This window comes from Struthio camelus, chromosome 20, assembly GCF_040807025.1.
Source record: "Struthio camelus isolate bStrCam1 chromosome 20, bStrCam1.hap1, whole genome shotgun sequence".
NCBI lineage: Eukaryota > Metazoa > Chordata > Aves > Struthioniformes > Struthionidae > Struthio > Struthio camelus.
In genome coordinates, this window is record NC_090961.1 from 10616826 (window position 1) to 10632019 (window position 15194).

Consider the following 15194-nt stretch of genomic DNA (forward strand, 5'->3'; position numbering starts at 1 on the left):
TGACAGGACAGCAGTTCCCACTGAATGGGAAGCACATACATGAGTGCCAAAGCACAGACAGCGCTGGGTGCACAGGGCCGCTGCTGTTCTCACCTTGGGGTTCTGCAGTGTTGCACGGCAGAGGGTTTTTTTGTTGCTTTTCAACCTCTCTACAACCCACGCAGCCTGTACTCAGGAGGGATGTAGCAACCAGGCTCCCACTTACCAGAAAAGCGGAAGGGACGAGGGCGGTGCGGTTTGATGCTCTGTGGCCCTTTGAGTGCTGCATTCAAATCCTGTGGCTGATGGGGAGGTGAACGGTTTCTTGCTGAAGGCCCTCAGCAAGTGTGATTTAGCCCTCAAAGCTGACCCACATTGGAGACGGTGCTGGATCTGCGCCTTAAGTTATTTCTGTGTAGCCACGAATGAACTCTCTGCCTTCTCTCTGTCTGTAACCCTCGAGTCCTGCAGTGTTAGCCTGCAGAACCGACCCGGTTTGCTTTGGTCTGTCAACAGTGGGATGGCCAGGATTAAGACTCAGCTGAACTGGGTTTTGAGAGGTCAGGTGTGTGGTGCTTCCTGCAACTATGGTACAGATACACAGTGTTTTCGCAGCAGCAAAATGTGAAAATGTTGCAGAAAGCAGCAGGAGACTACAGCAAAATTCGGGAGTTTTGTTTGAAACTGGACTGGACTGAAGGCTGTGTGTATATGCCCACTGTTGAGAAGCAGCTGAGATAACTGGTAGAGTTAGAGACCCAACTCTACCAAGGAAAAGAGGATCCTTTTGCTCCTCCCCCTTTTCCTCTCTGATAGAGCTGCTTCGGTGACCTGAACTGTGCTCGGCTCCCTACCAGCAATCCCCATCACAGGAGCAGAGCCACAGCAGGCACGGAGAGACACCAGCACCTGCAGCCTCCATCTCCAAGCCAGAGCCACTCCAAAGCCCCCAGCACACACCAGAAAGGCTTCCCAGCAGCCCTCCCCTTCTCCCTGCTCCTTTCCATCCCCACCGGCACGGTGCTGGCGTCCTCCTCCCTTCCCTGCCCCTCTGTGAACCAGTTCAGGGTGCTTTAGCCAGAATTACAGACATCAGGCAGAAATCTCTAAAACACAAGGCTTCCCGCACAACTCCGAGCAAGATCAAATGCACAAATCAGGCCCTTGGAGATGCAATCAACTTGCTATCTCAAATTACTCATCTGCATCAAACTGTCTCGGTTTTTGCACATGACTTTACTTCACAGGTGGAGGGATCCAGCTTTACGTTGTGGCACCAGGAAACAACTGCATTTTTGGCTCACTATATAAATCCCTTTTTTTAGAATTAATATAACATTCAGGTCAAACCCATTGCAAACTTTTTTTTTGTCCTGAACAGACTAGAAAATTTGGTTTTGGTCGAATTAAGTTGTTCTGAGGGGAATTAAACTTTTATTTTACATGCGTGCATATCTAAATTTAACATTGAAGCCTCACTTTGAAATGTAACATCGAAATGTTTTATACTGAAAAATGTTGAAGGGTAGTACTTTGGCTTTTGGAAAAAAGCAGAATTTGACAGATTGTTTTGTTTGACCTGAATTTGCAATTTCAATGAATAAAATATTCATAAAAAATATCCTACCCGGTTCTAACTAGCACTAAGTGTTACCATCACTCGGCTGACAGAATTGCAGTCTAGAAGTCCGAACAAAATGTGAAATGTTTCAAGTGGAATAATTACTAATGGAAACAACCTGAAACAGTCTGACAGAAGTCTCCTTGCCAAGATGTCACACTTTCATTAACTCTCCATCAGTCTTTGCATTTCCAGAGTAAACGAGAAGGCTGCTGCAGCAAACAAACACATTTTAAGAAGCCCTTTCAAACCTTTTTCGTACCTGATAAAGAAGCAAGAGAGGGCACGAGCCCACAGGTTTTCCCTGGTGTTGCTTTTTTTAACATCTATTGAAATGCTAACAGAATTAGAAAACCACTAGCAACACTTAAAGAAGAAAGCCCAGCATTTTAACAAGTTGCTTACACGCAGCAGCACATGCAATCACATGAAGATCTAAGTACAGAAGACCTTGTGAGTGAAAATACCACAGTCAACGCTGTCTAACTGGCTCCGATACAAATTCGAGGCACTCGTCTAGGCAAGAGCTTTGCATTGCGGTTCCAAGAATTGCCTTATCGCTGGCAGTGGTTCCTTAGGTAACACAGGATGTTTTATTTAAGGAGGGACGTGCAGGGTGAAAGAGATCCCCTAGAAGCAAATAGCCTCAGAAAGCAAGGGTTGCACTGCTCTTACTTCAGTTGTAGTCATCGACTGAATTAAGTAGTCACAACAGCTCGTGTGAATGCATGCTGCTCAAGTTTAATCAGGCCTGTGTTGCTTTAGATTAAATAGATTAGATTAAACCCAGCTAATCAAACCCAAGTAAGTCACTCTTCATTTAAGAACAGGAGATTCAGTAGAGTCAAGAATCTGACTCTACTGAAGCAACTAGAAACATTACCGTTGGCATCACTGGAGCCGTGGCTTCATTCAGAGCATCCGGAGAGCTGTCTGCAGGGCCTGGTTAACGAACTCATCTAAGTTTTAAAAAAGGCAAGTTCAGCAGGAAGACGTAGACTGGGCCATCATGAGGAGGCAGTGTTCTCCTTAGAGAAATTCCCTATGAGGCAGGCAGGACATCCCATCTGAAGGCAGCACATGACCGTCCTGAGGAGCAGGGAGGAGATGTTCCTTAACACACTGGCACCTCTCTCGTTTCCATCCTCTCACTAAACAAATTAATATGGACACAGAAATGCTATGGCAGGTGCGTGGGGCTGTTATTCCCCACGCTAATCAACACTAGTGTATCCGGTGCTTGCTCATGCGACATAAGGCCATTTAGATCAGCCCTGTGACAGCCCCAAAAGTCCCTCTGTGTTTCTCCCAAGCTATTGCCAAGCCCTCCCACACTTGCCCAAGACAAGAAAGCAGTAGAAGCCCTCCAGCCTTTGCATCTGCTCTGATTGCTGCAGAGCTGAAGACTGATCCTTATCATGATGACATTTGGGAACAGATAAGCAGTGAGTCAGTTTGGATCCTTTTCAGGAAAAGAGTTGAGGAGGGCCAGGAATGACAGAAATGAATCACAGGCAACCCTGGGAAGCGCTTGGGTTCATTCATGAGGTGCCAGAAAATGCATGAACCCATCCCATCCACATTTCAGACTGTTAAGGTGAAGTGTGCAGACATGAAGAATGAGTTCAGCTGAAAGATGCTGGAGTTTATACCAGAGATCTTTGTTCTCTCTGCAAACATGCTGGGGGCAGCTGTATGGCCAGGCACTTCCTTGTGCAGGGCAACGCACCGTGCAGAAGAAACCCCCCATGCCCTTTGCCAACTGTTCAGAAACTGAATGGGACTGAGATTCTGCCAGAGAGTTCGCTCAAATCACCCTTTGGGTTTTTGGCTTTGCATTTTATATTTATTCATAATATAATACAAATTAAATATCATGTCACGTTATAAAGGAGGAGAATCACCTCAACTAATGGCCACCCCTGCATGACAGTAAATGGGAGGTAATTGCTGAAGCAATGGGTAACGCTGGTGAGAGCAGAAGAGCTCTCCTGTGAACAGCACAGACATTTCAGCCCTTCCCTTTCTGATCCAATAAGACCTGAACTCCGGGCACTGAGCCTTGAAACTGGAGCAGCAGCTGGCAGAAAGCATCACAGCTTTGCAGCCACTGGATGCGCAGCGCTGTGGCCATTCCCGGGCTGCAGCATCACTGCTCAGGGATCTGCACGGAGGACGTGACTCATCCTCCCTGCACAGCCCCTGACAGTCAGACATCTATTCTGCACTTGTCTGCCTTGTCCTTGTAAACCGCAGCTCCTTGTATAGCCAGAGCGAGTAGTCTGCTCAGAGAGCAATTTGTCTCCTAAATGGGTGCGTGAGGTTGGCAAGACGATGCACATCCTGGAGGCCCTGTCGAAAAGAGGGGCTGTGTTAACTGGAAGTGGATAGAACAACCTAATGTGAGTCGTTTACACCTCAAATGTCCTATGAAATCACTTGAATTCGTTCTTGATGATTAAAGGGATTCCTCTGTAGTCTTGAGTGTCCTGGAACTAGTATTAGTCCTCTGGCATGACAGTGAGGTGGGCAGACAGGACAGATGCCTCTCCCAAGACCTCTTTGAAAAATGTGATGTTTTTTGTTTGGGTTTTGTGTCTGTGTGTCTATAAATGATCTGTTATTTGCTAAGCAGTCCAGTGCCAAGAAAAAAAAATTGCCCTTTTGGAAGAAAATCCTCTCCACTACTTCCTCGATAATCAAGAGTCTGGATCACATTTCATTTTAAACAATAAGATATGTTCAAAGAAAGACAGAATTTGGAGTGCGAAGTCTAGATTGTGGATACCAAACACCTGAAAAGCTAACCTGAGATCCTGAGACAATCTGCTTTGTTGTTCAAGTGGACAAATTCAGTCACTGAGTTTAAAAGTGAAAGAATCAACAATCACACTTGATTTTGTGGGTGAGAAAGGAAAGCACAGCAGTTAACCGTATCAATCACACAGTGACAGTAGGAGCTCACGCGCCAGCTCCTCTTGCCGTGTGAATAGTCTCCACGTCTGTATCCGTCCTCACCGCAGGGTGAGAAATCTGCGGTGCAAAGGACTCACAAGCCCAGCTGAGAAAGTCTCTGGGTTTCCTGTCATCTTTTCATTCAGTGCTGCTTCAATGAGAAGGTGGTGGGACATTCGTGGGATCAGGGCAGCGAGAAGACAATTTTGATCACCTACCAGCCCGAAAGGAGAAGTGGAAATAACAGCAGATAAAATATCTTCAGAAAGGAAGGCAAGAATCAAGATGCTGAAGGGTTCATTATAGAAATAAACATCAAGTCCTGAAGACCTTCCCTCTGTCTTCACAGCACCAAGGGAAACTGTGTAAGGAAACTGCAGTGATACTACTGTTCTTATTTATCTAATGGGTTTTATGGAAGTAGTGCTGGCTCAGCTTCTTTATTACCAAGGACTTAGCCAGGTTTTGCACTGCTGCATGCCTTTTGGAAGAAATGCATCTGTGCAAAACAAGTGTGAAATGATACCAAATCAGAGTTTTCCACTTCCACTAGTGGGAGTTTTTTTCATTCACTTTCTGCTGGTTCCCTTCATGGCAGATGGGCAAAGCACTAGAAAGTCAGGTTTAATTTTCAGTTGGGGGAGCAAAAAGTTATCTCCCAATCTGTCCAGATGTCAGCTGAGCTGCTCATTCCTGTAAGTCTGTTTGGATGAATGTCTTTCAACCAGTGCCTTTCCTTGCTCCCATCAGAGACTCACTATTTGTGTGGTGTGGATGGCTGTGTGATAAATTTTTTCTGCTCCCTGAGTAAATGATTGAAACCATGCAAAAAAGCCACAGTGAAGTAGATTAGTGAGTAGCTGCTGGTGCTAATATTTGTGAAACATTTCCAATTTGCAAGTAATGTCAAGAACACACAGCTGTATTCCAGGAATCCTGTTGCATGTGCGCAACAGACAGCCCTATCACAGGAAACTGGTGTTTTCATTTGTGATGTGATGCATACAGTTTGTGCAGCAGGGCAGTTCAAAATTATTGCATTACTTATGTTCTTTTTAAGCATCAAAAGGACATCAGTGTGAGAGTCCAGAAATTTGCTTAGTGTTATTCTACGCAGAAAAATGAATTGCATAGCAAAGTGTTAGCAAACCTTCCTCCTCCCTCCTCTTCCGGAGCTCAGTGCTAGCACACTGTGAGCTATTTAGCGTAACTATTTGAAGAACCTATCTTTCTTTGGGAAGAAAATTGGAAAAGAGATATATTTATATATAGATACATAAAGCCCAATAAGTGAGGAAAAAAAGGAGTTGTGTTTCCTTGGAAAACCACATTGACATATGTGTATGTATATGTATATATGAAAATAAACATATAGCTCAATAAGTGGAAAGGGAGTGTTATGAAGAGAGAAGAAAATGCAGCCTAGGGCTTAGTAGCGTTACACTTGCTATCGCTTACGTTGCAAGTTGAGATTCCAAATCACTGTTTCCAGTCAATAGCTAAAATCTCATTCACCCATTTGAGATATTTGAATCTAATCAAACTGATTAGATTGCATTCAACTTTTATTGCTCTCCATGTGCCAAGTGGAGACAGGAATCATCTGTAGGCTGGCAAGGTCTGAGCAGGAAATATCACCAGAAGCATCACCAGACAGGCAAGGAAAGTTTCGTCAGCGGCACCCAGACCTGCTTTTTTAAGGCTGCACCCCTCTGGGTTTGTGACAACTGCCTGCAAAGCGCAGTCAGTTCAACACCTTTCTTTTCAGTTGCTGGGACTGCAGAGAGGATAGCGCCAGCTGTACTTTCCAGCCTGAGAGCTCTGCTGCTTTATGGAGCAACTATGGAGGTAAAAAAAAGAAAAAAAGCATAGCAAAAAAAGGAGGGGGAAGAAAAAAAATATGCTTCACCAGGAACAAGAACTAGGAGACATGAGAGTGTAGGAGGCCAAGCAGAGAGGGCAGTGCAAGTACCACACACCAAGCAGCTCTTGCCCTGACCAGGCTGTTCCCTTTGCTGCATGATGGAGGATGACCCCAGTCTTCCTCTCAGGGCTAGGGAAGGCTCCGGACTCGGCACCTTCTGCCCAGGCTCTGCAAAAATCAGCTAATGACAGGGGTTACTGAATACTAAGAAGCTGAACTGATTAAAATATGGGAAGAAAACGCGGGTGGGCTGGTTGACTGAAGTAGTGCCAGCAACACAGGGCTTTACAGCTTACAGGGAAGGAGAGAAGGGAGAAAGGCAGAGAAAGTCTTGTTGCAGATCACAGTAACAAAGCTGAATGATGGGGTAGGAGGCTTTAAAGTGTATTCAAAGCCCAGGCCGAGATATCCATTCAGATGGCCACTGTAGAGGTAGGACATGGCTAGCACTTTCTGGGCTACAGAGCAAGAAAAGGGCATCTCACCCTTGAGCAGGGCCCACAGCACATCTAGGAGGGCTTCCCTAGGACAGTCCAGCCCAGAGCAGGGAAGAAGCTTCTACTCTGCTGAGAGGCAGCTGGAGGAGCAGGTTGGGGAAAGAAACCAAGAGAACAAAGGGCTCGACTCTGCTTTTACTGGCACTGGTAAATCAGGAGCAGGCCCATGGTGCAAGATCAGCATAAAACCCACAATCTCTCGATCATGGTGGACATCAATTTAAAAAAAAAAAAAGTTTCAAGGACTCAGTAAAGAGTATGGAGACTCATTAGGATGGGCTTTTTCCTCTGCATTGGTGCTAAGCAGTACCACAGTCTAGCAACAGATGCTGCAGTCAGCAGGGATGCTGACGGAAGCAATGACCTCTTGAGCTAGTCACTGCCGCACCTGGTTGCAAACCAGCAAAGTTAGCAGAGGAGCAAAGCAGCCTCACTGCTGTTTACAAACAGCGTCCTGAAAAGCCAACTGGTATTTCACTACCTGCAGCCTCTGGGCCTCTCGGCTCCCAAAAAAAAAAAAAAAAAAATCAGGCCTTCTTTAACAAATGCTTGCAAAGTGGGGCACAGTCACTCGGATTATAAGAGTGCTGAGTCAAGTGAATGGTGGGCGCATCCTGTAATGGAAAGGCTCATCTGATGTTTCTCTGATTGAGAGAGTTTCCTGGCTCTGACGTAACTGGGAGAATTATTTCCCAATGTGTCAGCTTTACTGTCAAGCCGCAGCCGCATGCGCACTGTAAAGACTAAAACGTATCTTGCTTACGCTGTTAGCACGATAGCTATTTATAGCTGGCATTTACACAGCTGCCACTTTTAAAGTACCTGAGAGTATCTCTGTTGAGGCTACAGCCAGGGGACGGAGGGACCCGGGGGCTCGGACTCAGCACGCACACACGCTCTGCGGCAAAACGATGACTTGCATTCAGGTCACCTAAGTCACAAACTATTGCCTTAGCCCTTCATTCCTATTTGCTGTGGCTAAAGGTAGACAAAAGTTGTAGGAAACCATGGAGAGGTGTGAAGTTTCTGGCATTTTACATGTTTACCTGAGCTGCAGAATCGTCCGGGGTCTGCAAGACTAGTCCGGAAATTGCTCAATTACAAAATTTCTATTACTTTCTGCTTCCAGTCAGGCTAAAAATAAAGTAAAACTTTAGGCCAGGCTCATTTCTGCTGCAACCACTTTGATCTCAGTGGAGTTCAGTCAGGGCAAACGTGGGCCTTCACCACATTATTTTCGGCAGTTTGGCTTCCAGTCACAGCCAGAACAAGGAAACGAAAACCAGGGGGTGAGCCAGCTGGCCACCAGCACTTCTCCTTGCTCCTCACAGGCAGGTGTCCATGTCCACAAAACTGCCTCATCTGCTCCTGCTCCGCTGCCACGGGCCCTGCAAAGTGACCACTACCAACATGTACTTGAGAGGGCCCAAGGTGAGACTAGTGCTGTCCCACCCTGGCTTTTCTGACTGGCAGGAACGTGCCATCAGAGGCTTGTAGTTGACTCTTAGTAGATTTTCTGGTTTGGGATGCTGTGCAGATAGCTGGCTACATCATTGATATTAGGGGGAAAGGGAATAGGGTCCCAGTTTAGGGATTTTAGAAACAAGAGAGCCAAATTTCTTTGAAGGCCTGCTTAAGCATGGCCCTGAGCAGGGACACGGTCCTAAATTTTGACTATCCCATGAACAACTTTCTACCCCTGCACTGCCTGCCCATTGATCAGGAACATCTCCACACCTCTAAAGGACATCAGAGAGCTACACACACACACACACACACACACACACATACATACATACATACATACATACACTCACTCACACAAACAACCTTGCTGCTTCCAACAAGAGCTACTTCCAAGCAGACCTTTTGGAGCCTTCACGTTTCTGGTGAGTGCTGCAGAAGCTGCTCCCATTGAAAAGCCACGCCACTGCAGCATTGTCTGACGTCCATATCACATTTCCACAGCCCACTACCATGAGCACAGGAAGGTTTATCAGTGCTGCTACTGGGAAATCTCTGCTGGCATTGTAATACCCTGTCACTTTGGCTTTGAAGGGTGTACCCCACCCTCTCCACCCTTCACCAGGTAACTGATGAACACAGCCAAGGGGAGGTTATTGGGAGTCCCTTTTTCCAGGTGCTCTGCATCAACATGGCTCAGTTCACGGCTCTCAGCTCCAGCGATTGCCTGTCAGCCTCATTGTATTTGCAGAAGCTGGGAGCCAAATCTTTCTCAGGGCCAAGGGCAAATATCCAGTGTGATGTGGTTTAGCAAAAGAAAACAGCTGTTTATGGCATCTAACCCAGTGGCAACTTATTGCTGTAAACCTTGAATAAGCACAAACTAAATCTTACTTGGCTTGGTGGAGGCACCAGTGTTCCTTCTCCTTCTAAAATAAGGTAAAACCACCAGTATTCTGTTATTGGACAATACTTCTGAGCTTGAGACCAGGTGCCTGACTGCTCCTGCTCTGCTCCAGGGCAAAGGCAGTAGCTGAGATATACATTAGTCTTCCCAGATTTGTACTGAAGGTAGTGGGGTGAAAGAGGGAGTGAAAGAGGCCAGTGCCTCTGTGCTGAGTGATAGCATACCTATCTGACTTTGTCTAAGGACAAAGGAGAAACATTTACAGATTTTGTTCACTCACATAGTATCTGTGCGTGTAGAAGTATCTTAAACTCCCCCAAAACACCTGGCTGACTTCAGACCCCTGCTCCCAGCACATTTCCATGCTCTAGAGGAGTTCAGAGCTTAGGCCGAGAGGTTGAATTTATCTGGTCTCAAAGACACAGTCAAGCTCAGAAATAAGCAGACTGAGCAAATCTTGCCTCCTATTTTGGTTTTGGTCTTTCTACTCTAAAGTTCAGAGTAAATAAGAGACAAGAGCCTGAATAGGATGGGATTTCCACTCTCTAACAAGCCGTTTGCTGAGCTGAGAGGTTATTGCTGTGCACCGTGTGACAGGAGAGCAAGAAGTGAGTCAACTAAGTGACAAGCAAATTTCTAACAAATAAATGGCAACACATCTATGTGGACTGTGTTGTCATCACACTGGAAAGAGATAAGGCTCAGCTTCTGTTGCAGAGATTTCATGAGAACTGGTAATTTTACACCCTTACAAAGTCTAGCAGAAGTAGTTACATTTCACACCTCACAAGAATATAACGTATTTTCCAATATCTTATGGTGCCTCTGACAGGATGAATATGAAATTTCCCATGCCTCTAGAATATGACGTGCAAGTAACCAGTAGAGAAAACATTGAACAAGCTTACAATGACATGCAGATGCTGAAATATCTCCAAGTTTGACTTATTTTCTAATCAGTTCTGAGCTGAGGAGGAAAAAAAATCAATCATTTGTAACAATGGGCAGGAAAGCTTCCCAAATCAAAGCTGCTGAAGTCAGACTCCTACCTATTTTTCACTTAGAGCATTATGCTGTCAGGTCAATTTTGCAGCCCTGTAGGAAGCAGCTAGCTTTGCCCCTGCGCTGGCCAGCTGGCAGCAAGGCTGAGCTCTCCGTCCTTCCTTAGGAGGTGGAAGTTGTGCTGTCATTCTCTACAGTAGAGGATTCGTTCTTTTGAGACCTGCCGATACCAACAGCAGAGAGCCCGTGCCCAACCCGGGACTGCCAGCGTCAGAATTTCCTGCATTTAGTAAAACAGCTCCACACACGCTAGGTGAGAATACAAGTGCTACGGGCAAGGCTTTATAGGTGGTGCCAGGGGGTACCTCAGCGCAAGGACTCTTGATTTATGCTTCCAAGACCCCGGAAAATGCATAGGGACCTTGGGAGACTCACGTACTTGGAGAATTTCCGAGACTGATACCTTTTACCATTTACCACAAATGACTTCAGCAGCCACCCATTAAATCATTTCAGAAAATGCTTGGAAATATTAAGCAACAAAAAATTCCACCTCATCTTTCCATTCAGTCAGATTTCTTTTTTTGGTTAAAAAAGCAAACAACAACAATGAGCAGAAATGTCATTTGTACCTTTGTGGTCCGCGTAAAAGTCCCCCATCCTGTCTTCAGCTGTCTCAGTTGCAAGTGGCGTCACAGAGAACAGGTACTGGGGCCAAAGCCTAGTTAGGAACAAAAAAATAGGTAAAGGGGAAATTCAACAAACAATGAATTATTGTTGCTCTGAGGTTAAGTTCATAGCTGAGCCTTGGGACTGCTTCCCAGCACATCGTGCCATTGTGACCTTCAAGATAACCGCATGAGAAAGGGCTTTTCAGAGTTCTGAATCCTGAAATGACTGACTCTGCTTACTCAGGCAACATCCTCCTGGGCAAATTAGTCACTTTGTCATTTGTTCTGGTTTCTTTTCTTTCTCATTCTCTCTGTAGCGTTATGCTAGAAGACGTCTCCAGGTCAGACCCTGTCCTATCTTCAGCATCATCAGGTCTCTTTCTGCTCAAAGGGCACAATAGTCACTTGGTTACAGAAAGGCTTAAGCCCAAGGCTCTGCAGAACAATTTAGTGCGTTCTTGTCTCTGTTTACACATAGAGGGGAATTTTGTAAAGATGCTTTATTTTTCTGGCTGTCCTTAGCACCTACTATTCATCCTTTTGTAGAAATCTGACTGTTTGGAGAAATAGCCACAGGCCTTGCGAATATTGCTGATAAATTTTTCTTTTCTGCATCTCTGTGAAGTGCAAATATCTCTGATATAAAGAAGAAGGACCAAGGTTTAGTATTAAGGAAGTGAGATCAAAGACTAAAAATGAGCCTCTTGCCAGTTCAATGACTTGACCATTCACCCAGCCCATCCTTGGCATTGACCCAAAACACCTTCAGAAGAGAAGCTCTGTCATAAGGGGTGGCTGGATCTTACCTAGGACCCACTGGGATGCTAAGGGTAGGCTCCCCCGGCCAGAGACTGAAACGAACTCCCAGCAGCTCAGCACATCTGTATTTTGACCTGAGGTAACACAGATATTGCACTGCCTACACATGCTGCAGGGTAGGAAAGTGCTGGGAAAGAACATCCCATTGCTGAGCCTGCCACTTCAGGGCATGGACATTTGCTGATTGCCAGGGACAAAGAGGAGACCTTCCTGACCACAAGCTCGCACCAAACATCTCCTGCGAAGGTCTTTGCTCTGGCGCGTTTGGCTGCTCTGTTGGCCCTGTCCATCCTCAACCCCCCTCTCTCCAAGCGCTTCCCATTCAGACACAGAATCACAGAATCACAGAATGGTTGAGGTTGGAAGGGACCTCTGGAGATCATCTAGTCCAACCCCCCCTGCTCAAGCAGGGTCCTCTAGAGCAGATTGCCCAGAATCGCATCCAGACGGGTTTTGAATATCTCCAGGGAAGGAGACTCCACTACCTCTCCGGGCAACCCGTTCCAGTGCTCTGTCACCCTCACAGTCAAGAAGTTTTTTCTCAGGTTTAGGTGGGACTTCCTGTGTTTCAGTTTCTGCCCGTTGCCTCTTGTCCTGTCACTGGGCACCACGGAGAAGAGGCTGGCCTCATCCTCTTGACACTCCCCCTTGAGATACACCTCTCTTTCCTATGGTGATGGTTCAGCTGGGGATGCTTCCCACCACCACCTTCATTCCAAGAAGATAAGCACAAGGCTCCAACCAACTGACCATGATGGTTTCATTAAATCATTACTGTTCCCTCCAAAAGTACAGGTCCTGACCTTTTTATGCACTCTTACTTTCTCTCTTGTCACTACCATGGCATGATGGAGCCTCTATTGAAAGGGTTTTGAAAAGGCAAAAATGTGATTTTGAAGATGTTTTTGAAAAAGCTGTGCTCCTCTTGCTTCCCATACACATCTTGCAGTCATCTCTTAGGAAATCTATGTACAGACCCCGAGCCACCCCTGCAGTAGGCATCCCACAGCCCTTCTCTGCCTACTAAGTTACATGCAACGAAGACTTAAAATTGTTTGTGTAACCTTCAGCTTCAGGAGTACCTTAGTTTAGCTGACACAGCTTTGACAGCATGGCATCTCTGTGAAGCAAGGCACAGTGTTACTTCTCAGCTTGCCCCCAGCTGGCAGTGTCATAGCTGTTCCCTGCCCCATCCCTATTACACTAGGTTAAGGTTTCCCCATCCGGCCTGAATTCTTCTCACTCATTTTTTTTAGGTCCTTCACGGAATTGTCTGAATTCAGCACCTAGCCCAAGAGAGACATCCAGCCAGCCACCCAAAACTGCACCTTCTAGGAGGATTAATCCCATTCCACAGGTTCCCCTCTGCCACCTCTTTCTCCCCTTCCTGCCTATGCAGGACTGCCTGGGGACACAGCTCCTAACACGCACAAGCACCTCTGCTGGTTCCCCTCACCCCGTCTGCCAGCCCCACGCCGACACTCCACCTCCATGTGGCACAGAAACGCTGCCTATCACGTTGCCAGTGTTGCCAGCCCATCTCTAGTCCATATTATTATTATTCTGACACTAATAATAAGGTGGAAAAACCCTATAGGCTCACAACAAACAGGCTAAATTCTGCCCTGATTAATTCTACCTTTCCTCATGCCTCTCCCACAACCTCAAGTATTTCCTAAGGCTGCGGGGATGTACCTCCACACAAAATCCATGAATCTTTCAGACTCATCAGCAGCCATAGAAACCTTGTGCTCTCTTCCCTCTTTGACAGTAATACAGTCTTGCAGGCAGAAAGGGCTGGTCAGGATGACCTAGATAGCTTGCCTCATCACCTGCAACGTTTTTCTAATTTTGCTGAGATTTGGATTGACACAAAAACTAGTATTATATTATTGTGCTTAATTCTTGGTGCTGTATCAGCTTCTCTATCAACAGGTTGCTTTAACAAGAGCCAGAGGTATCTAAGTGTTTGCACTAGAGTTATTTGAAAGTTTAATATACAAATAATTACTAATCTCAGATGTGAGATGCAAACTGTGTGCATGTGCTTTGTTACTGTACAATGGCAAACCTATTCATCAGCAGATTGTGCTAATAATCCTCATAAATAACTTTTGTGTTTATTGCAGTTACACATTGGTGTGAGTGAGACTGGCCCTACATGCTAAGGTACGAGACTATTCATCAAGCATGAGTTTTAAGTTCTCGTTTTTAACCTCAGTTACACTGGTGTAAATCAGGAATAATTCTGCCCAATAATTTCAATAATTACACCGAATAATACCACTGTATTAAGTCATCCATTTTCATTTATCGCTCTGCATCTGTTTTAAGTTTTGAGAACCATCATTACAGCACTTTCTTTCCTATCCACTTTGGTCTCTTCCCCATTGCTGAATACTGCTATATCATGCAAGGTCTCTTAAAATCCAGACACTGCTTGTTTGCCTCCTTATCTCCAGGGAACTTGCTGTCTGAACAGCACAGTTGGTCTAAAATAACATATCTGGCTGAAGGCCAAAACTCAGTTCCTGCTTTCACCACTGATTTCCTCCGTGAGCATAAGCTAGTCACTTACTCTTGGCATGCCTTGCTTCATACACAGCTATGAAAAGGAGATGATGCTTTTTTATCACCTTGGTGATTCACATGCAATGACATACCTTGGGATAGGGACCTCCTTTTACTGACAGGGCATCATAGACTCATCCTACCTAACCTACATCCTACGTGTCTACAGTTGTCCCCAGCCCTTCTCAACCCACAGAGAAGGGAATCGCCTCCTCCATGGGTAAATCAGGTTGCACATGACCCAACTCACCCCTCGCTCTGCCCCAAGCCAGGGGGGCTGCACTTCTGTTTTCGAGCTTCCTATCAGTGCTAAAAGTCCAGGAGGATGGGCAGGAGGAAGGGGTCAGCCCAGATTAAGGAAACAGCATGTTAACAGCACAGGCTGAACAATTGAATTTGATAGATTTCAAACTGCAGTGAAGAGAAGGAGGCTGAGTTTTCACTTGAATAAGCAACATTAAAATAGTTCAATGGGACTAACTGGAGATGTCAAGGTACACAGCAGAGCTGGCAGCACTGCAGTGCACGCAGGGCTCAACATAGCAGGGCCTGAACCTGCCCCAGGACAGCAGGTGCTCCCAGAGGATCTACATGGCTGGGAGATGCTGCAGTGGCCCTAGATGAACAGCCATTCCTAGGTTTGGAGTACGTCCCCAGCAGCGGTGAATAAAAAAGAAGAAATTGCACATCGTTCTTTGGATTTTAAAAGTGTTGAACGGCCTGCTTGGAAGTGCTCTTCTCTATCCTCACTCTGCTCTCTGTCAAGTTATGAAACACATATCGC

At 45.9% G+C, this 15194-nt stretch overlaps 1 long non-coding RNA gene across 1 annotated transcript in view; it reads right to left on the reverse strand.

Annotated features, from left to right (window-relative positions):
* Positions 1-11202, reverse strand: part of LOC138061719 (uncharacterized) — a 45509-nt gene extending 34307 nt beyond the window's left edge. The window contains exon 1 of the long non-coding RNA XR_011135632.1: positions 10982-11202. This is a non-coding gene — a long non-coding RNA (uncharacterized lncRNA). The remainder of the gene's footprint in view (positions 1-10981) is intronic.
* Between the last annotated feature and the right edge of the window lie 3992 nt (positions 11203-15194).